The sequence below is a fragment of the Entelurus aequoreus genome, linkage group LG11 (assembly GCF_033978785.1).
Source record: "Entelurus aequoreus isolate RoL-2023_Sb linkage group LG11, RoL_Eaeq_v1.1, whole genome shotgun sequence".
NCBI classification, from domain to species: Eukaryota; Metazoa; Chordata; class Actinopteri; order Syngnathiformes; family Syngnathidae; genus Entelurus; species Entelurus aequoreus.
The window spans coordinates 36,880,766-36,897,852 of NC_084741.1; positions in this window are offsets into that span (position 1 = coordinate 36,880,766).

A 17,087-nucleotide genomic window follows, 5' to 3' on the forward strand; every position below is an offset into this window, starting at 1 on the left:
CCAAAGAGGGCACTTTAAGTTGATGATTACTTCTATGTGTAAAAATCTTTATTTATAATTGAATCACCTGTTTATTTTTCAACAAGTTTTTAGTTATTTTTATATCTTTTTTCCAAACAGTTCAAGAAAGGCCACAACAAATGAGCAATATTTTGCACTGTTATACAATTTAATAAATCAGAAAGTGATGACAGTGCTGTATTTTACTTTAGCTCTTTTTTTCAACCAAAAATGCTTTGCTCTGATTAGGGGGTACTTGAATTAAAAAAAAATTCACAGGGGGTACATCACTGAAAAAAGGTTGAGAACCACTGCTCTACACCAATGACTGCCGTAGCATCTCACCCACCACAACATACTTAAAATACTCAGATGACACAGCCATTCTCGCACTCAAACATTTCACAGAGTCATGCACAGCCAGTTATCTGGAAATCAATGTCAATAAAACAAAAGAAATATGGTTCAACCCCCCCTCACCTCAGAACCCCATCATCATAAACACACAAACAGTTAAAACAGTTGACACTTTTAAATACCTGGGCGTAACCTTGGACAATAAACTCACCTTTCATCAGCACACCATGGACATTCAAAAAAGAAGTCAACAAAGACTGTCAGCCATCCGAAAACTCAAAGGACTATACGTTGCACCTCATCTCCTGTTATTACTTTACCAAAGCATTGTTCAACCCATCCTTATGTACTGTTCCACATGTTTTTTCACCATGCTTTCTGTAACCAACCGGACCAAACTCACACGCATTACAAACATAGCAGCTAAAATCATCGGCCTACCCACACCCAACATTTCAGACTTAAACCACAGGTCCATCACTCGACTGGCAAAAACAATAGTCCATTATATCAGTCACCCATTACACCAATACATCATCCCACTACCATCAGGGCGCAGGTACAGAACCATCAAATTCCGGAGGGCCCGCCTCAGGAAAAGCCTTATCCCTGCAGCTATAGCCGCCCTTATCAGCAGGCCCGGCCGACCTGTCTGACAAGCCTGTAAATGTGTGTTGGTTATGTAGGATGTCTTTTTGTTATTTTTGTTTTTGTGATGTGTAATGTCTATTGTTCAAATGTACGGCAGTGAAAATGAATTTCCCCAAGGGGACCAATAAATCTATATCTATCTATTTATCTAAACAGAGCAATTGAGAGGAGACACAAACACGACACAGAACAAACCAAAAGTAGTGAAACAAAAACGAATATTATCAACAACAGTATCAATATTAGTTACAATTTCAACATAGCCGTGATTAAAAATCCCTCATTGACATTATCATTAGACATTTATAAAAAAAAAAAAAAAGAACAATAGTGTCACATGGCTTACACTTTTCATTTCATTTCATTTCATTCATGTTTATTTCGAATATGTAGACAAAACAAAAACAACACATTTTTTAAAAAAACAACAAAAAAGCCATTCAAGAATGAATAACAAAAACAATATTAATAATAATAATAGTAATAATAAAAAGCAAAAGAAACAAGAAATGAAAATAAACATTAATGTAAACATATCCGAAAAGGAGTGAGAAGAAGTAAAAACTTATGTACTCCCACCCCTCTTATTACTTACTGTATGTTTAATAATAATAATAATAATAATAGTATATAAAAATGTTATGTCATATAAATACATATACATATATAAGTATGTACATATACATATATATATATCTACAACACACATTTAACAAGTAACTATGAATGTGACAGAACATCGTGTATACATAGTATACATATACCTGTACATACACATACAAACCTACTGACTCTTAGTGCAGTTCACTATATCCTGTGAACAATATATTTTTGTACATTCTTTTAAAAACATTGATGCTTGGACTTTGCTTATGTACTTCGCTCAGATTGTTCCACAACTGGACACCTGTGATGGAAATGCGAAAACTTTTCATGGTGGAATTTCTCATCTGAATTTTAAAATTGAGTTCTCTCCTCAAACTATGCCCCCCCCTCACGTTCACTAAACATGTTTTGAATGTTCAGTGGTAACAAATGGTTCCTAGCCCTGTACATAGTTATTGCTGTTTGATATGAGACAATGTCAGTGAATTTTAATAATTTAGACTGTAGAAATAGTGCATTGGTGTGTTCCAGATAGCCGACCTTGTGAATGGTCCTTACTGCTCTTTTTTGTAAAATGATTAGTGACTGTAACAAACTTTTGTAATTGTTACCCCAGACTTCAGTACAGTAGTTTAAGTATGGCAAGACTAAAGAACAGTAGAGAGTGTGGAGTGACTTATGATCCAGAACCTGCTTTGCTTTGTTTATGACTGCTATACTTCTTGCTACTTTGTATTTTATATGTGTAATATGTGCTTTCCAGCTGAGCTTGTCGTCAATTGTTACACCAAGGAATTTGATTTTGTGCACTTGCTCAATAGCCACCCCATCAATTTCTATCTTCAACTGTGTGTTTAACCTGAACCTGCCAAAGAACATAAACTTGGTCTTGCTCACATTCAAAGATAATTTGTTCCAGTCAAACCATAAATTCAGTTTATACAACTCTTCATTTATGTTCTTTTGTAATGTATCTAGATCAGGGGTCACCAACGCGGTGCCCGCGGGCACCAGGTCGCCCGTAAGGACCAGACGAGTCGCCCGCGGGCCTGTTCTAAAAAAAAAATAAATAAAATAAAAATTTTTTGTTATTTTTTTTAATTTTAAAAAAAAATTAAATCTACATAGAAAAAACACAAGATACACTTTCAATCAGTGCATCAACCCAAACAACCTCCCCCATGCACACTCATCCACACCCACTCACACAAAAAGGGTTATTTCTTTCTGCTACCAATATTCTGGTTCCCACAACATAGACAACACATCTGCAAGGGACACAGTCCCTGAAGCACACATGATTGTATAGGCTGCTGGTCCACTAACATTTTCATTAATTACTATTTTTTATGTAATTATTTTTATATTGTTTTACTTTCTTTTTTATCCAAGAAAATGTTTTTTATTTATCTTATTTTATTTATTTTTTAAAAAAAGGGCCTTATCTTCAACAGACCAGGTTGTCAATGAAATTAGATTTGTTTAAAGGGTTTTTTAAACCAGGCCCAGTCCAGATAATGTCCAAGTCGGACTCAGCAACACACACCTTCATTTATGTACACAGAAAACAATTAGGGAACACAACAGATTGCATATAATTTATAAACAAAATTACATTTTCAAAATAAGCATTTATGTACAGTCCAGATTATGTCCAGGTCACTCAAATTAGGGAACACAACAACAGATATCATATAATCTGTAAACATAATTATACTTTCAAAATAAGCCTTTGAGGACTTCTCATCTTTTTTTAAATGTTTTTTGGCATCATTATCGTTTTCAACCATGTAACTTTCTAAAGTTAGAAAATACTGAATAAATGTTTTAAAGAAAGTAATACTAAGTGAATATCTGTTTTTGGCCTTAAAAATAAACATTTTACCGAGTACTATAATTAAATTGACTAAATCATGATTGTCAATGAACTCTCCTAAAATAACAGAAACCACATTAAGCTTCATAAACAAACCAATCCTTAAACAAATTTTTTCAACTTCCACCCAAAACAAAGACACAATATGACAATACCAAAACAAATGCAGGGTGGATTCAGGCTCCTGACAACAAAATCGGCAATCATCTGACTCTGTCATATTCCATAATTTTAACATTTTCCCTGTGGGTAAGAAGTTATAAATAATTTTAATTTGAAAATAACGATTTTGCACATCGATAGTGGTTTTATAGATTAGTTTGAATATGGCATCCCATGGCAACGGGCAGTCAAAAAAGTCCTCCCATTTTCCATTTGTGTTGTATGAGGCAGCCTTCAAAGATTTCTTTATTAAATAAAAATTATATATTTTTCCATTTATTTTAGTTCCTTTTTGCCAACTAGAATTTCTTATTAGAGGTTTACAAACTAATAATTTAGTAGTTCCATAATTAATTATTTGTTTCCATCTTTTCCCAATTACTCCAGTTAGTTGATAAAATGAAAAGCTTGAGCAAGCATCACCATACATAGCTCTAAATTCATCATACTTCATAATTTTACCATTCTCATTGATAATATCATTGACAAAAATGATTCCTCTTTCAAACATATTTTTCCAAAAGAAAGGCTTTCCATCTATTACAATATTAGAGTTCATCCATATTAACTGCTGCAAAATATCGTCTCTTTTTTCTGGCACATAAAATTGAAAACACCACTATGAGTGGATTGTTTCCTTTATGAACCCCGCCATGTTTCCCAGCAGACTCTCTGGGAGGGGATCACTTGTAAAAAAGGACACAATTTATTTTGATACAGTACATGTTTTTTGTCCAACAGGACATTTGTGTACCACTCAATGTTTAAATACATCTTTGGAGCAATTGATGCTTTTAAAGACAGACACATTTTATTGAATAAACATTTGGGAGAAAAATTTGTGTGTTTAAAAATTCAGTTTGTTAAATGACAGTGTTTTAAAATGCAGTGTAAAAAATTAGAGCAGGAAAAAAATCTCTCGTCTGGTCCTTACGGGTGACCTGGTGCCCGCCGCGTTGGTGACCCCTGGCCTAGATCTTCCAGATTTTCTGGGACAACAACACCAAGTATGTTAACTGGTCCATCTGTCCACAAAACAGGCACTTTGCATTCCATTTGAAAGGACGTTCCCTTTAGATTTCCGATCCTTAACATTTTACATTTATCATAATTAAGCTTAAGGCCAGATTGCTGTGAAAATATGTCCAAAAGATTAAGAAGGTTCCGCAAACAATGAGGAAAAATCTTATCTTTGTGAATCAGCCTTTTCTGACATGAACTTCATCAAGAACAAACACAGAACACGCCTCACTGATGCACATCTGCAAGACTCACTCAGAGTTGCAGTGTCAAGTTACACACCAGAGTACAACACACTAGTTAACAGCATGCAATGCCAGGCTTCCCACTAACTGACAAAGAAACAGATAACAGATTTGGTGTCCAGTTCAAAGTGTGACATGATTTAAAAATTTGAGAGTTGACTTTTGTATTTTACATGAGTTATTATTTGTACAAACATGGTGCAAAGTAATTCATGATTTGTTAAAAAATGTTAGTGGCTAGCTAGTTAAAATGGGATATTGTGATTTCACAAGACTGTCTTAGAAGTGATCATTTGAAAATGTTCAATTTGAAAAATGTGCACTTAGAGAAAATATAAAAATAAAGTGTTGCATATTGATATTTATCTGTTTCTATATATATTTATTGTGAGAAATCATTAAGATGATCAGTGTTTCCACAAAGATAAATATCATTAATTATTAATAATAACAGAGTTAAAGGTAATTTGAGCAAATTGGCTACTTCTGGCAATTTATTTAAGTGTGTATCTAACTGGTAGCCCTTCGCATTAATCAGTACCCAAGAAGTAGCCCTTGGTTTCAAAAAGGTTGGTGACCCCTGATCTAGATCATCACCAGAGCAAAATACATTAATGTCATCTGCGAAAAGTACCATAGACAGCAACTTGGATACTTGGCAAATATCATTTATGTACAGTATAAAAAGTTTTGGTCCCAATACTGACCCCTGGGGGACTCCACAAGCAATGTCCAAGCAATTTGAGCTATGGTTTCCCAGCTTCACAAACTGTTTCCGTCTGTCCAAATAGCTTTTTATCCAGTCTATTGCCATACCTCTTATACCAATTTTCTCCAGTTTATTAATTAATATATTGTGATTGATAGTGTCAAAAGCTTTTCTGAGGTCAATGAAGATGCCAATTGCATATTGATGATTATCAATTGCGTCTGTGATTCTTTCAATGGATTCCATCAATGCCTGAGAAGTTGATCTTTTAGTTCTAAAACCATATTGACTCTCTGAGAGTACATTATATTTTTCCAGGAATGAATCTAATCTGCTATTAAATAGTTTCTCCAATATTCTTGAAAATTGAGGCAGTAGTGAGACAGGTCTGTAGTTTGTGAAGAGGTGTTTGCTCCCATTTTTATACAGTGGAATGACCTTTGCTATTTTCATTTGATTTGGAAATTAACCGGTTTGAAACGATAAATTGCATATGTGAGTAAGTGGCTTAGAAATCCCCTCAATGACCAGTTTGACCAATGACATGTCAATATCATTAAAATCTGTTGATTGTTTGTTTTTACAGTTTTTTACTATGTCCAATATTTCCTTCTCTTCGACTCTCTCAAGGAACATTGAGCATGGATTTCTCTTCACCAGATCCCCCATATGCTCCCCTTCCACCCCTCGATCCATAATTTTACTCTCTAGATCAGGGCCTACTTTAACAAAAAAGTGATTGAAGCGATCTGCCACCTCCTCCATATTGTAATTTTCAATATCATCTTCTTTGAAATATTTAGGTAAGCTGTTTTGTTTGACACCATCTCTTATTATACTGTTTAATATGTTCCATATCCCTTTTATATTATCTTTATTACGCTCTAGTTTATTCTTGTAGTATTCTTTCTTACTTATCCTTATAATACTGATTAACTTATTTTTATATTTTTTATATTTATCCTCAGCTTCTTTGGTTCTCTGTCTAATAAAATTCCTGTATAATGCATTTTTCTTTTTACAAGCATTTTGCAAACCTTTCGTTAACCATGGACAGTTATCATATGCTCTTGTTTTGTTGTATTCTTTGATTGGACAATGTTTATCATACTTTGACTTAAATATTTCCAAAAATATATTATAAGCACTGTCCACATCTTTTTCATTATAAATCATATCCCAGTTCAGTGATACTAGATCCTGTATTAACATATTAATTGATTTGTCTGTCTTTATTCGCCTAAATATTTTTTGTTTACCTGGCCTATTCTTATAAACATAATCAATTACCGTAAATACCGGCAGGTGGTCGGTAATATCGCAGACTAATAACCCACTTATTTTGTTATCAATTACATTGGTAAATATGTTGTCTATGAGAGTGGCACTATGAGATGTAATTCTACTGGGTCTAGTGATTGAAGGAAGTAGGCACATACTGTGTATTGTATTTATAAAATCCTCTGTGCTTTTATGATTGCTATGTTTCAATATATCTATGTTAGTATCTCCACATATAAATATATTTTTATTACCTATTCCTGAGAACATGCCTCCCATCCAGTCTTTAAAAGTATCAATACTTGAATCGGGCGCCCTGTATACACAAATGATTAGCATATTTTTTTTGTTTTCCATGCAGATCTCAATTGTAATGCATTCGAGAAGGTTATCAACCACCTGTGACATAGCCTCTACAATCTTGAAATTGAAATTTGTATCCACATAAATTGCTACTCCTCCTCCACCCTTGTTAATTCTGTTTTTATAAGTAAGTTCATAGCCATCCATCTCAAAGTCCATTCCCCTTTCCTTGTTGAACCAAGTTTCAGATATTGCTATGATATTGAATGGTCGTGAGAATGAGTACAAATAGTTCTTAATGGATTTAAAGTTTGTATATAGACTTCTACTGTTAATGTGAATAATAGATAACTTCCCATCTGCTTTGATGTTGTGATTATACTGTTCAGTAGTGTAGTATTTACAAGAGTTATTAATGTTGGAAAATAAATTTATATCTGGGTCAATGTCAGTTCCAAGTCCAGTGTGTTGTGCTCATAGTGATCCAATGTGTTAAATTCAGTAAATTGTTCATAGTCCATTATCCGCTGATTTAGATGACTGTCGTCACCCATTGTAGCGAAAGTCATATTGTTGTGTGACATGGTGTGTTGTTACCTTAGTTCAGTTAGACCAGAATGCCAGTCCCTTTGGCTCTTCCCTACTGGTACTTGTCTAACTCCTCCATGCTTCTAATGAGTACCACTTTTGCATTCATTCCGTTCAACTTCACAAAGATCTTGCAACTTGTGGTCCAAGTATTCTGTATTTTCCCCTGCTTCCTGAGGTGGCGTGCCTTTTTTGCAATGTCTGCGTTGTGCTTCGTTAAGTGCTTGTTCAGAAAGATGTTTGAGCCCTTTAACTTTCTCCCCTGGCTCAGTAGTGCGGTCTTGTGCTTTCGGTTTACAAACCTTATGATGACAGCTGGTTTGTCATTGCTGTCGTTGTTTCTCCTGGGCAGGGTATGGCAAGCCTCGATGGTGTTACAGTCCAGTGTGATTCCTTTGGACTGTAGAAAGGTAGCCACTTGTTGCTCCGTTGAGATATCCAACTCACCGTCGGCGACACCGCTCGCCCCCGCGTTGTTACCTGTGGTCACCGCCCGCGCGTATGACCGGGGTTTTATGTGGAGACTTGCATCGCATCTCATAAGCTTGACAACACACTGTGTCCAATATTTTCACAAAGATAAAATAAGTCATATTTTTGGTTCATTTAATAGTTAAAACAAATTTACACTTTTGCAATCAGTTGATAAAACATTGTCATTTACAATTATAAAAGCTTTTTACAAAAATCTACTACTCTGCTTGCATGTCAGCAGACTGGGGTAGATCCTGCTGAAATCCTATGTATTGAATGAATAGAGAATTCTTTTGAATCGGGAAAAAAATCGTTTTTGAATCGAGAATCGTGTTGAATTGAAAAAAAATTGATTTTGAATCGAATCGTGACCCCAAGAATCGATATTGAATCAAATCGTGGGACACCCAAAGATTCACAGCCCTAATATGCGCGTTCACCGAACCCTTCTTTTGTGAAAAATAAAAACATTTTTTTTCTTCAAATTCAAGACAAAGTTATGTTTTTTTTACTGGTGCACAAAATGAGCCTTGTATGAACATCACCCTGTTCAAAGAACAAAACCAACACAGTGCATGAATGAACTCTCAACAAATTACACACCTGCAAATCAGTGTGACTTCTGCTGTTGCCTTTCAGAGACCAGTTCAGATATGCGTGGCTTCACCTTGGCAAGTGCCACTCACATGTCATTTTCACAGCAAAGTCTGTTCCTTTTCTTCGTTTTCCACCCAGACATAGAATACTAGTACACAGCTCATGAAAAACACGTTATTGTCATTGTAAGTGGGCCAAAACACTTGTATTATAATATAATATCATGGAAATGACTGCCGTCATTTGATTATAATAATAAAACATCCATCCATCAATTTTTGATTGCTTGTTCCTTTCGGGGTCGCGGGGGGATGCTGGAGCCTATCTCAGCTTCTTGTTTAGTCAGGTTTGGGACAGGTGTGCTGCTGGTGTGGCCACAGTGCATGTGCACGTCTTACGTCGCTCACATGTGCTCCACTGAATGCTCAAGGAGTTTTTGCGTTTGCTCACGCGTATGGAAAATTAAAGGGAATATTGTTTGGGATATGCATGATACGGCGATAGGGAGAAGTTTTTATTTACACGATGCGTCGGGTGTGTCTCTGCCGGACCCCTGAGACCGACTCACCGAACCCCTAGGGTTCGATCGAACCCAGGTTAAGAACCACTGATCTATATTAACGTGGACCCCGACTTAAACAAGTTGAAAAACTTATTCAGGTGTTACCATTTAGTGGTCAATTGTACGGAATATGTACTGTACTGTGCAATCTATCAATAAAGTGTCTTGGGCATGACGTTAAAGTGTATCGGGCAGTGGAGGCTGCTCTATTGGGTCTTGGGGCACTAGGAGGTTAACCCTTTTACTACTGTTACCCCAGGTGGCCCTTGGCAAAGGCCTAGTACCTGACTGCCCCCTACCCAGGGATACGGTGAAGACCTCAACGGTGGAAGACGGTAGACATAAGAACTACCACAACGGCTGCGATGGCGGAAGAAAGCTGCAGCAGAAAAGGGTCCCTAATCGTCTTGGACTCCCGATTCTATCAAGGATCGTGTGGTGACTGTCTGTGCACCAGTCCCCCCACGTTAAACAAAGTCATGCACAGGCATCTTCCATAAAGGGATACACCCCTACCAGGAGGATCGTCATACTCGTTTCGAGTGACCGCCAATGACTAATAAAAGTTTCAATCAATCAATTAATGAAGAATATGCTCTTTGTTTATGCTTATATGGGCCATTGTACCTAATCGATGTCATTTGTCTCCCAATGTTTAACGCATATAAAATTAAGTGTAAAAACATTTTTTCTTTAATTAAGAAAAGTGTCCTGCGCTCCCTAAAATTACACTTCGGCTTTACCATGAAATATAATCACTTTTCAAAATATTTATACACTTTACTTTTATATATATATATATATATATATATATATATATATATATATATATATATATATATATATATATATATATATATATATATATATATATATATATATATATATATATATATATATATATATATATATATATATATATATATATATATATATATATATACAGTCGTGGTCAAAAGTTTACATACACTTGTAAAGAACATAATGTCATGGCTGTCTTGAGTTTCCAATAATTTCTACAACTCTTATTTTTTTTGTGATTGAGTGATTGGAGCACATACTTGTTGGTCACAAAAAAACATTCATGAAGTTTGGTTCTTTTACGAATTTATTATGGGTCTACTGAAAATGTGACCAAATCTGCTGGGTCAAAAGTATACATACAGCAATGTTAATATTTGGTTACATGTCCCTTGGCAAGTTTCACTGCAATAATCCACAAGCTTCTGGCAAGCTTCTGGTTGAATTTTTTACCATTCCTCTTGACAAAATTGGTGCAGTTCAGCTAAATTTGTTGGTTTTCTGACATGGACTTGTTTCTCAATTTATTCACAATATACTCCATATATAAGTAATAACAATAAAAATAAATAAATAATAATTAGTGAAGTAAGTTATATTTCATATGGTGAGATGAGCAGTGTTGGGTTAGTTACTGAAAACCAGTAACTAGTTACAATTACTAGTTACTTTATTTCAAAAGTAACTCAGTTACTAACTCAGTTACTTACACCAAAAAGTAATGCATTACTGTGAAAAGTAACTATTTAGTTACTTCTTCCCCCCCCCCTTTTTTTAAGGCTCCCATTAATGCCCTTTTAGCCTTCATTTCAGTACTGTTATTGCACTGGAGAATAATACAATCTGTTGATCAACTTGACATGCATTTGCATCACTGAACTCAGAAAGCAATGTGCTCTACATACAACACACAAAGACAAAGATATGTTTCAAAGGGCCAATTTATTTCAGGCCAGAAAAAATTGACAAAACTATTTTAAATAGCTGCAACATAATGGCACTTTAACTTTAACTCTAAGTAGATAGGATCTTTGATCCAAGACACAACTTACATGTAACTAAAATGTTATTTTCTTTGTGCTCGACAAAAGAAAAGTATTGGGAATGTCTCCATGTTAAAAAACTCGACTTCTGGCTTCGCCATGATGTCTTGTTTGTTGTTATGAGAGTAGCGTATGTGTGTGTGTGTGTGTGTGTGTGTGTGTGTGTGTGTGTGTGTGTGTGTGTGTGTGGCCCTTTAAGATATGACAGCATGAGAGGTGAGTGACGTCAGTGAGTGAGTGGGCGAGAGAGGTGAGGGAGCGGCGACAGTGAGTGTGTGTAGGTGCTCTAGCTTGCTGGATGGCTGCGTGCATAACACCAATAAAGTCACAAAGTTGCAACAAACCGCCGGGCTCGTCATTCACCCTCAGCTGTAAAGACCCTCTTCCGGGTAAAGTGAAGGTTGTTAGACCCGAAGTACGGCTCTGGAGGAACGTCTCCCCTGCGGGGAGGCGTGCTTTCTGTGGGTGGGGGAAAGCACGCCTCTTCTTTTCCACCGGAGCGCTCCAATAAAACACACTCAGATCTTCAGTTTCTAGCCGATACTACATACAAATAACGTAAAATAACGCAGTAACGCATCATGCAGTAACGGTAACTGAGTTACTGTATATAAAAAAAATAACGCGTTAGATTACTAGTTACCGCCGAAACTAACGGCGTTACAGTAACGCGTTACTCAGTAACACGTTAGTCCCAACACTGGAGATTAAAGATTAAGATTAAAGTACCAATGATTGTCACACACACACTAGATGTGGTGAAATTTGTCCTCTGCATTTGACCCATCCCCTTGGGGAGCAGTGGGGAGCAGCGGCGCCGCGCCCGGGAATCATTTTGGTGATTTAACCCCCAACTCCAACCCGTGTTGCTGAGTGCCAAGCAGGGAGGTTATGGGTCCCATTTTTATAGTCTTTGGTATGACTCGGCTGGGATTTGAACTCCAACCTACCGATCTCAGGGCGGACACTCTAACCACTAGGCGAGTAAGATTATCTAGAAAATGAATGGATGGATGAGATAATTTCTGAATGTTTATCATGGTTCTTCTTCTTTGTACTTTGTAAACACTTTAAGTTTGAAGAGTTTCTTGAAGTGGATTATATTAGTACATTGTTTGATTTCTTTGCTTAATCCATTCCATAATTTAATTCCACATACTAAAATACTGAAGGTCTTAAGTGTTGTACGTGTGTACACATTTTTTTAAATACAATTTTTCTCTAAGGTTATATTTCTCCTCTTTTGTTGAGAATAATTGTTGTATATTCTTGGGTAGCAGATTGTAGTTTGCTTTGTGTACAATTTCAGCTGTTTGCAAATTCACTATGTCATGGAATTCCAGTATTTTTGATTCAATGAATAAAGGGTTTGTATGTTCTCTATATCCAACATTATGTATTATTCTAACTGATCTATTTTGTAACACGGTTAATGAATGAAGTGTACTTTTGTAGTTATTTCCCCATATTTCTGCACAGTAACTCAGATATGGTTCCATTTTCGGTCTTCTCTTTTTCAACATTTGGGCTATTCAACTGGTAGCCTTAGTTCATTCATTTCCCCCCCCCCCCCCCCCATTCATTTATCTTTCAGTTTGGTTAACAAAACTTGTCAGAGACTTTTTGCATCAGATTCTTAAAATGTGCTGTCATTCTCTCACTAGCTTTTTTTTCAAAAGGTCCGTAAAAACATAAGAGTACTCCTGTAACTGTGACAAAATCAAATGTCTCAAGAATATACAAAGTAACAGTACTTGTGAAGGGACGATCCTCCCCTCCACCCAAGTCCTTAGCTTTCTGGAAACGTGGCCCCCAAATCAATTTAGTTGAATATCCATCTTTTAAACAGTTCAATATGAGATTTGGGGTTAAAAAATTGTTTTGTTTAAGTTTATTTTGAGAGAGTTACGACAAGAAGATGCCACTGATTCGGTGGAATGGCCCTGACACAATGATGTGAAGGAATCTGCAACAAGAAAGAACATGCTCATTGCATCTTTTGAAAGGATGCTTCAGTTTCAAAAAATAAAGAGCCAGGGGCAGTTCCCTCAGATAATAATTGACCTGCGTGTAACTGAGACAAGGCAGGTAATGTTGAAACGAGTTCACGTTGAAGTATCAATGGATCTTTGTCAGCTCGCTCGGTCAAGCAATGCACCGTCGAACAAAAAAAGGATGAAGCCATTGAGCCATTTACAAGGATAATGGCCCACTGATGAGCAGATACTACTCATAAAACTAGTGGTGGGTGATACATTAAAAATGGTATCAATCTGGTAGCAAGAGAATTGTTCTTCCTTGAATGATTTTGCCTTTGATTTATTGATCATGATATTAGTCAGAATAAAACAAAGGACAACAATTTTAAGATATCATCAAACGTATTTGAGAACGATTGAACAATATCACCAAAATAATACAATAATTCCCTTTGATAACTTTCAATTGTTTGAGCACAATAAAGTCAATAATTGTCTGTCATTCAAACATATATAGAAGGAACTGAAAAATATATATATCGACGTATCACTCTGGTATCGATCTGATACCATTGGTATGGATGTTTGGATCGATTTGGTCACCCTCCCAAATAAAAGCCTCAGCTGCAGTGCTGCTGCATCACTAGACATCCCTGGATACCAAAGACAACAATGAGGCTGTAAGTATTCTTGTGTGGTTTTATCATAATTGTTTGTATATTTCAGCATGCAAAACAACATCACCATGATGCGATCTGTGCAATTCCAACAAAAAGCTGAAACTTATATTTTTCAGCTTCACACGTTGGCTGATGCTCCTTCCGCTTGTGACAGCAAGAGGTGAGACAAATGAATGCAAAAGAAAAATACATTTAACTTACTAACTTTCTTCGGATGACTTGTTTTTGTATATCACTTCTTTTCTAGCTCCGAGAGAAAATGTTTTAAGCTTTCTCAACGGTGAGAATATGATTCATTACCTTAAATGGTTAGAAGGAGATATTGTCTGACATCTTCACTTGCTTGCTGTTGTTGTAGATGCACTTGGAGCAGCCACTGAAAAGGCCATATCTGAAAACATGACAGGTATTTGAAAGAAATAAAGAAGGTGTTAAGGTTTTTTCAGGATTCAAAAATGTTACAAAAGTACATTTAATATGTCTTGGTTTTTATTTTCTTTATTTTTAAATACGTTTTTTTTATTCCTTATAATTTAGTGTATGACACAAATGTGTTTTTCACTTACAATACAATAGCCATTGAATTCTCTTTTTTTTTAGTTTTATATCGAAAATGTGCATTATTACTTATAAAATTACCAGAATTGTATTCTATAATATAATATTTATTTATTACAATTTAATGGCAGCACTGTGTACAGTGGTTTGTGTTCGTGCTGCACAGCGATGAGGTCCTGGGTTCGATTCTCAATTTCGGGATCATTCTGTGTGGAGTTTGCATGTTCTCCCCATGACTGCGTGGGTTCCCTCCGGGTACTCTGGCTTCCTCCCACCTCCCAAGACATGCACCTGGGCATAGGTTGATTGGCAACACCAAATGGTCCCTAGTGTGTGAACGTGAGTGTGAATGTTGTCTGTGTTGGCCCTGCCATGAAGTGGCGACTTGTCCAGGGTGTACCCTTCCTGGGGATAGGCTTCAGTGCCCCAAACCCTCACTACCCCGAGAGGGACAAGCCGTAGAAAATGGATGGATGGGTGTTATATTTACAATACATTAACAGCTTAATTCTCATTATTTTTTCAGTTTAATTTTATATTTTGTGGATTTTTGGAAACATTGCATTAATAGTGACCTTTGAAATGACCAGAATTGTATCATATTTATTGAATATAATATTTATTTATTGTAATTTAAAGTGTTATATAACTGTATTTTTTATTTATTTACAATACAATGGCAACTTAGTTTTCATTCTTTTTTCAAGATGTTTTTTTAGGTGGATTTTTGGAAACATTGCATTAATAGTCACCTTTAAAATGACCAGAAGTGTATTCTTTTTTTAAATATAATATTTACTTATCATAGTTTTATGTGTTACACAAATGCATTTGTATTTACATGTAGCCACTTAATTCTCATCTTTACCCAATGTTTTTTGTTTTGTGGGTGTATTCTAAAAAATAATGCATCGCTATTGATCTCCTTGAACCTGACTAGGATTTTATTAGATTGATCTAATATTTTATGTTCTCTATATTAATATAATGTTCATATTTATTTGTTATTTATTTACACTTCATTCAGCTTAATTCCAGGTAAACAGTAGGATTATGGAATTCAGATATGATCTGAATTTAAATTGTATCGATCTAATATTTATTCAAAACAAGCTTATATATTATTCATAGGTTCTCAATAAGATTTAACTAATGTTTAAAATTTTTTCTTTTTTTTCTTTTAGGGGATTTTGCTTTATACATCGGTTTGAATACACCTTCACATTTATAGCAATGAGCAGGTGTTTTTAAACATTTGACTGTATTTATTGTTATTTAACATATGGTATGAATATACATTACCATATGTTAATGCTCATAATTGTCATTACTTTTTTAATGCAGCACCCAAAAAACCTCCAATCATACCAGAGGAAGAGGATTCTCAAGGTACAGTATATTTCCTACTGTTTCTAAACAATACAAGTACAAGAGGAGCTATTATCTGTAGGTATAATAATCAGGTATAATAACACGTACAGGTAGTTGTAAATAAATGATAAATGGGTTATACTTGTATAGCGCTTTTCTACCTTCAAGATACTCAAAGCGCTTTGACAGTATTTCCACATTCACCCATTCACACACACATTCACACACTGATGGAGGGAGCTGCCACGCAAGGCGCTACCCGCACCCATCAGGAGCAAGGGTGAAGTGTCTTGCCCAAGGACACAACGGACGTGACTAGGATGGTAGAAGGTGGGGATTGAACCCCAGTAACCAGCAACCCTCCGATTGCTGGTACGGCCACTCTACCAACTTCGCCACGCCGTCCCTGTGCATTCATTATGTCTGCTGTCATCACTTCAATTAATTCCCAGATGTTTCCGATGATCAATCTAATGAGCGTGGCAACCGAGATGCATTTGCAGGTAATATTTTATGGCATGGCAACTTTTGTACATCATTCCTCATTGCCCTCAAATAAAATAAACGCATTCATATTTCAGAACCTGGACTATCTGATGCAAACCTTGGAGATGTTAGCAGAGGTAAGTGCAGCTATTTTAATGGAAACTTTGAACAGAAATGCTAAATCAGCATGAATTAATGAGAATAAAGTGCAGTGGATCAAAATTGCTGGTTAGTCTTTTACAAGAACTACAAAACCAGCATGTGGCATACTCTAACAACAATATTTTATAGTGTATTCAAACACACTCAAAATACCAGCCCAGTAGGTTTTGACGTGGGTAATGACTTGAGTCATCACATATTAAAGTTGAATGTATACAAACATAACCATGACATCTGTGAACATTTTTAATTTAGATAATAATATTTCATAAATTCATAATCATTTCCATAAAATAAGCTTGCATGATTATCTGTTTGTTACTAAATAAGATACCATTTATTTTGTATATATTTTGTACATACACTTTGTATGTATTATTGTATACAATATTATATGAATTGTATATATGTTTGTATATGTGGATATGACCCCGAATGTCAAAATGTACTGCATATAAGAGGGCCCAGAATATTGTTATAAATATCGAAATATTTCTAAATCCCATTTCTTTACAATCATGCATGTGCTCAGTATCAGTGAAATAACTGTGGCAATAAAAAGGTAATCTGGACATT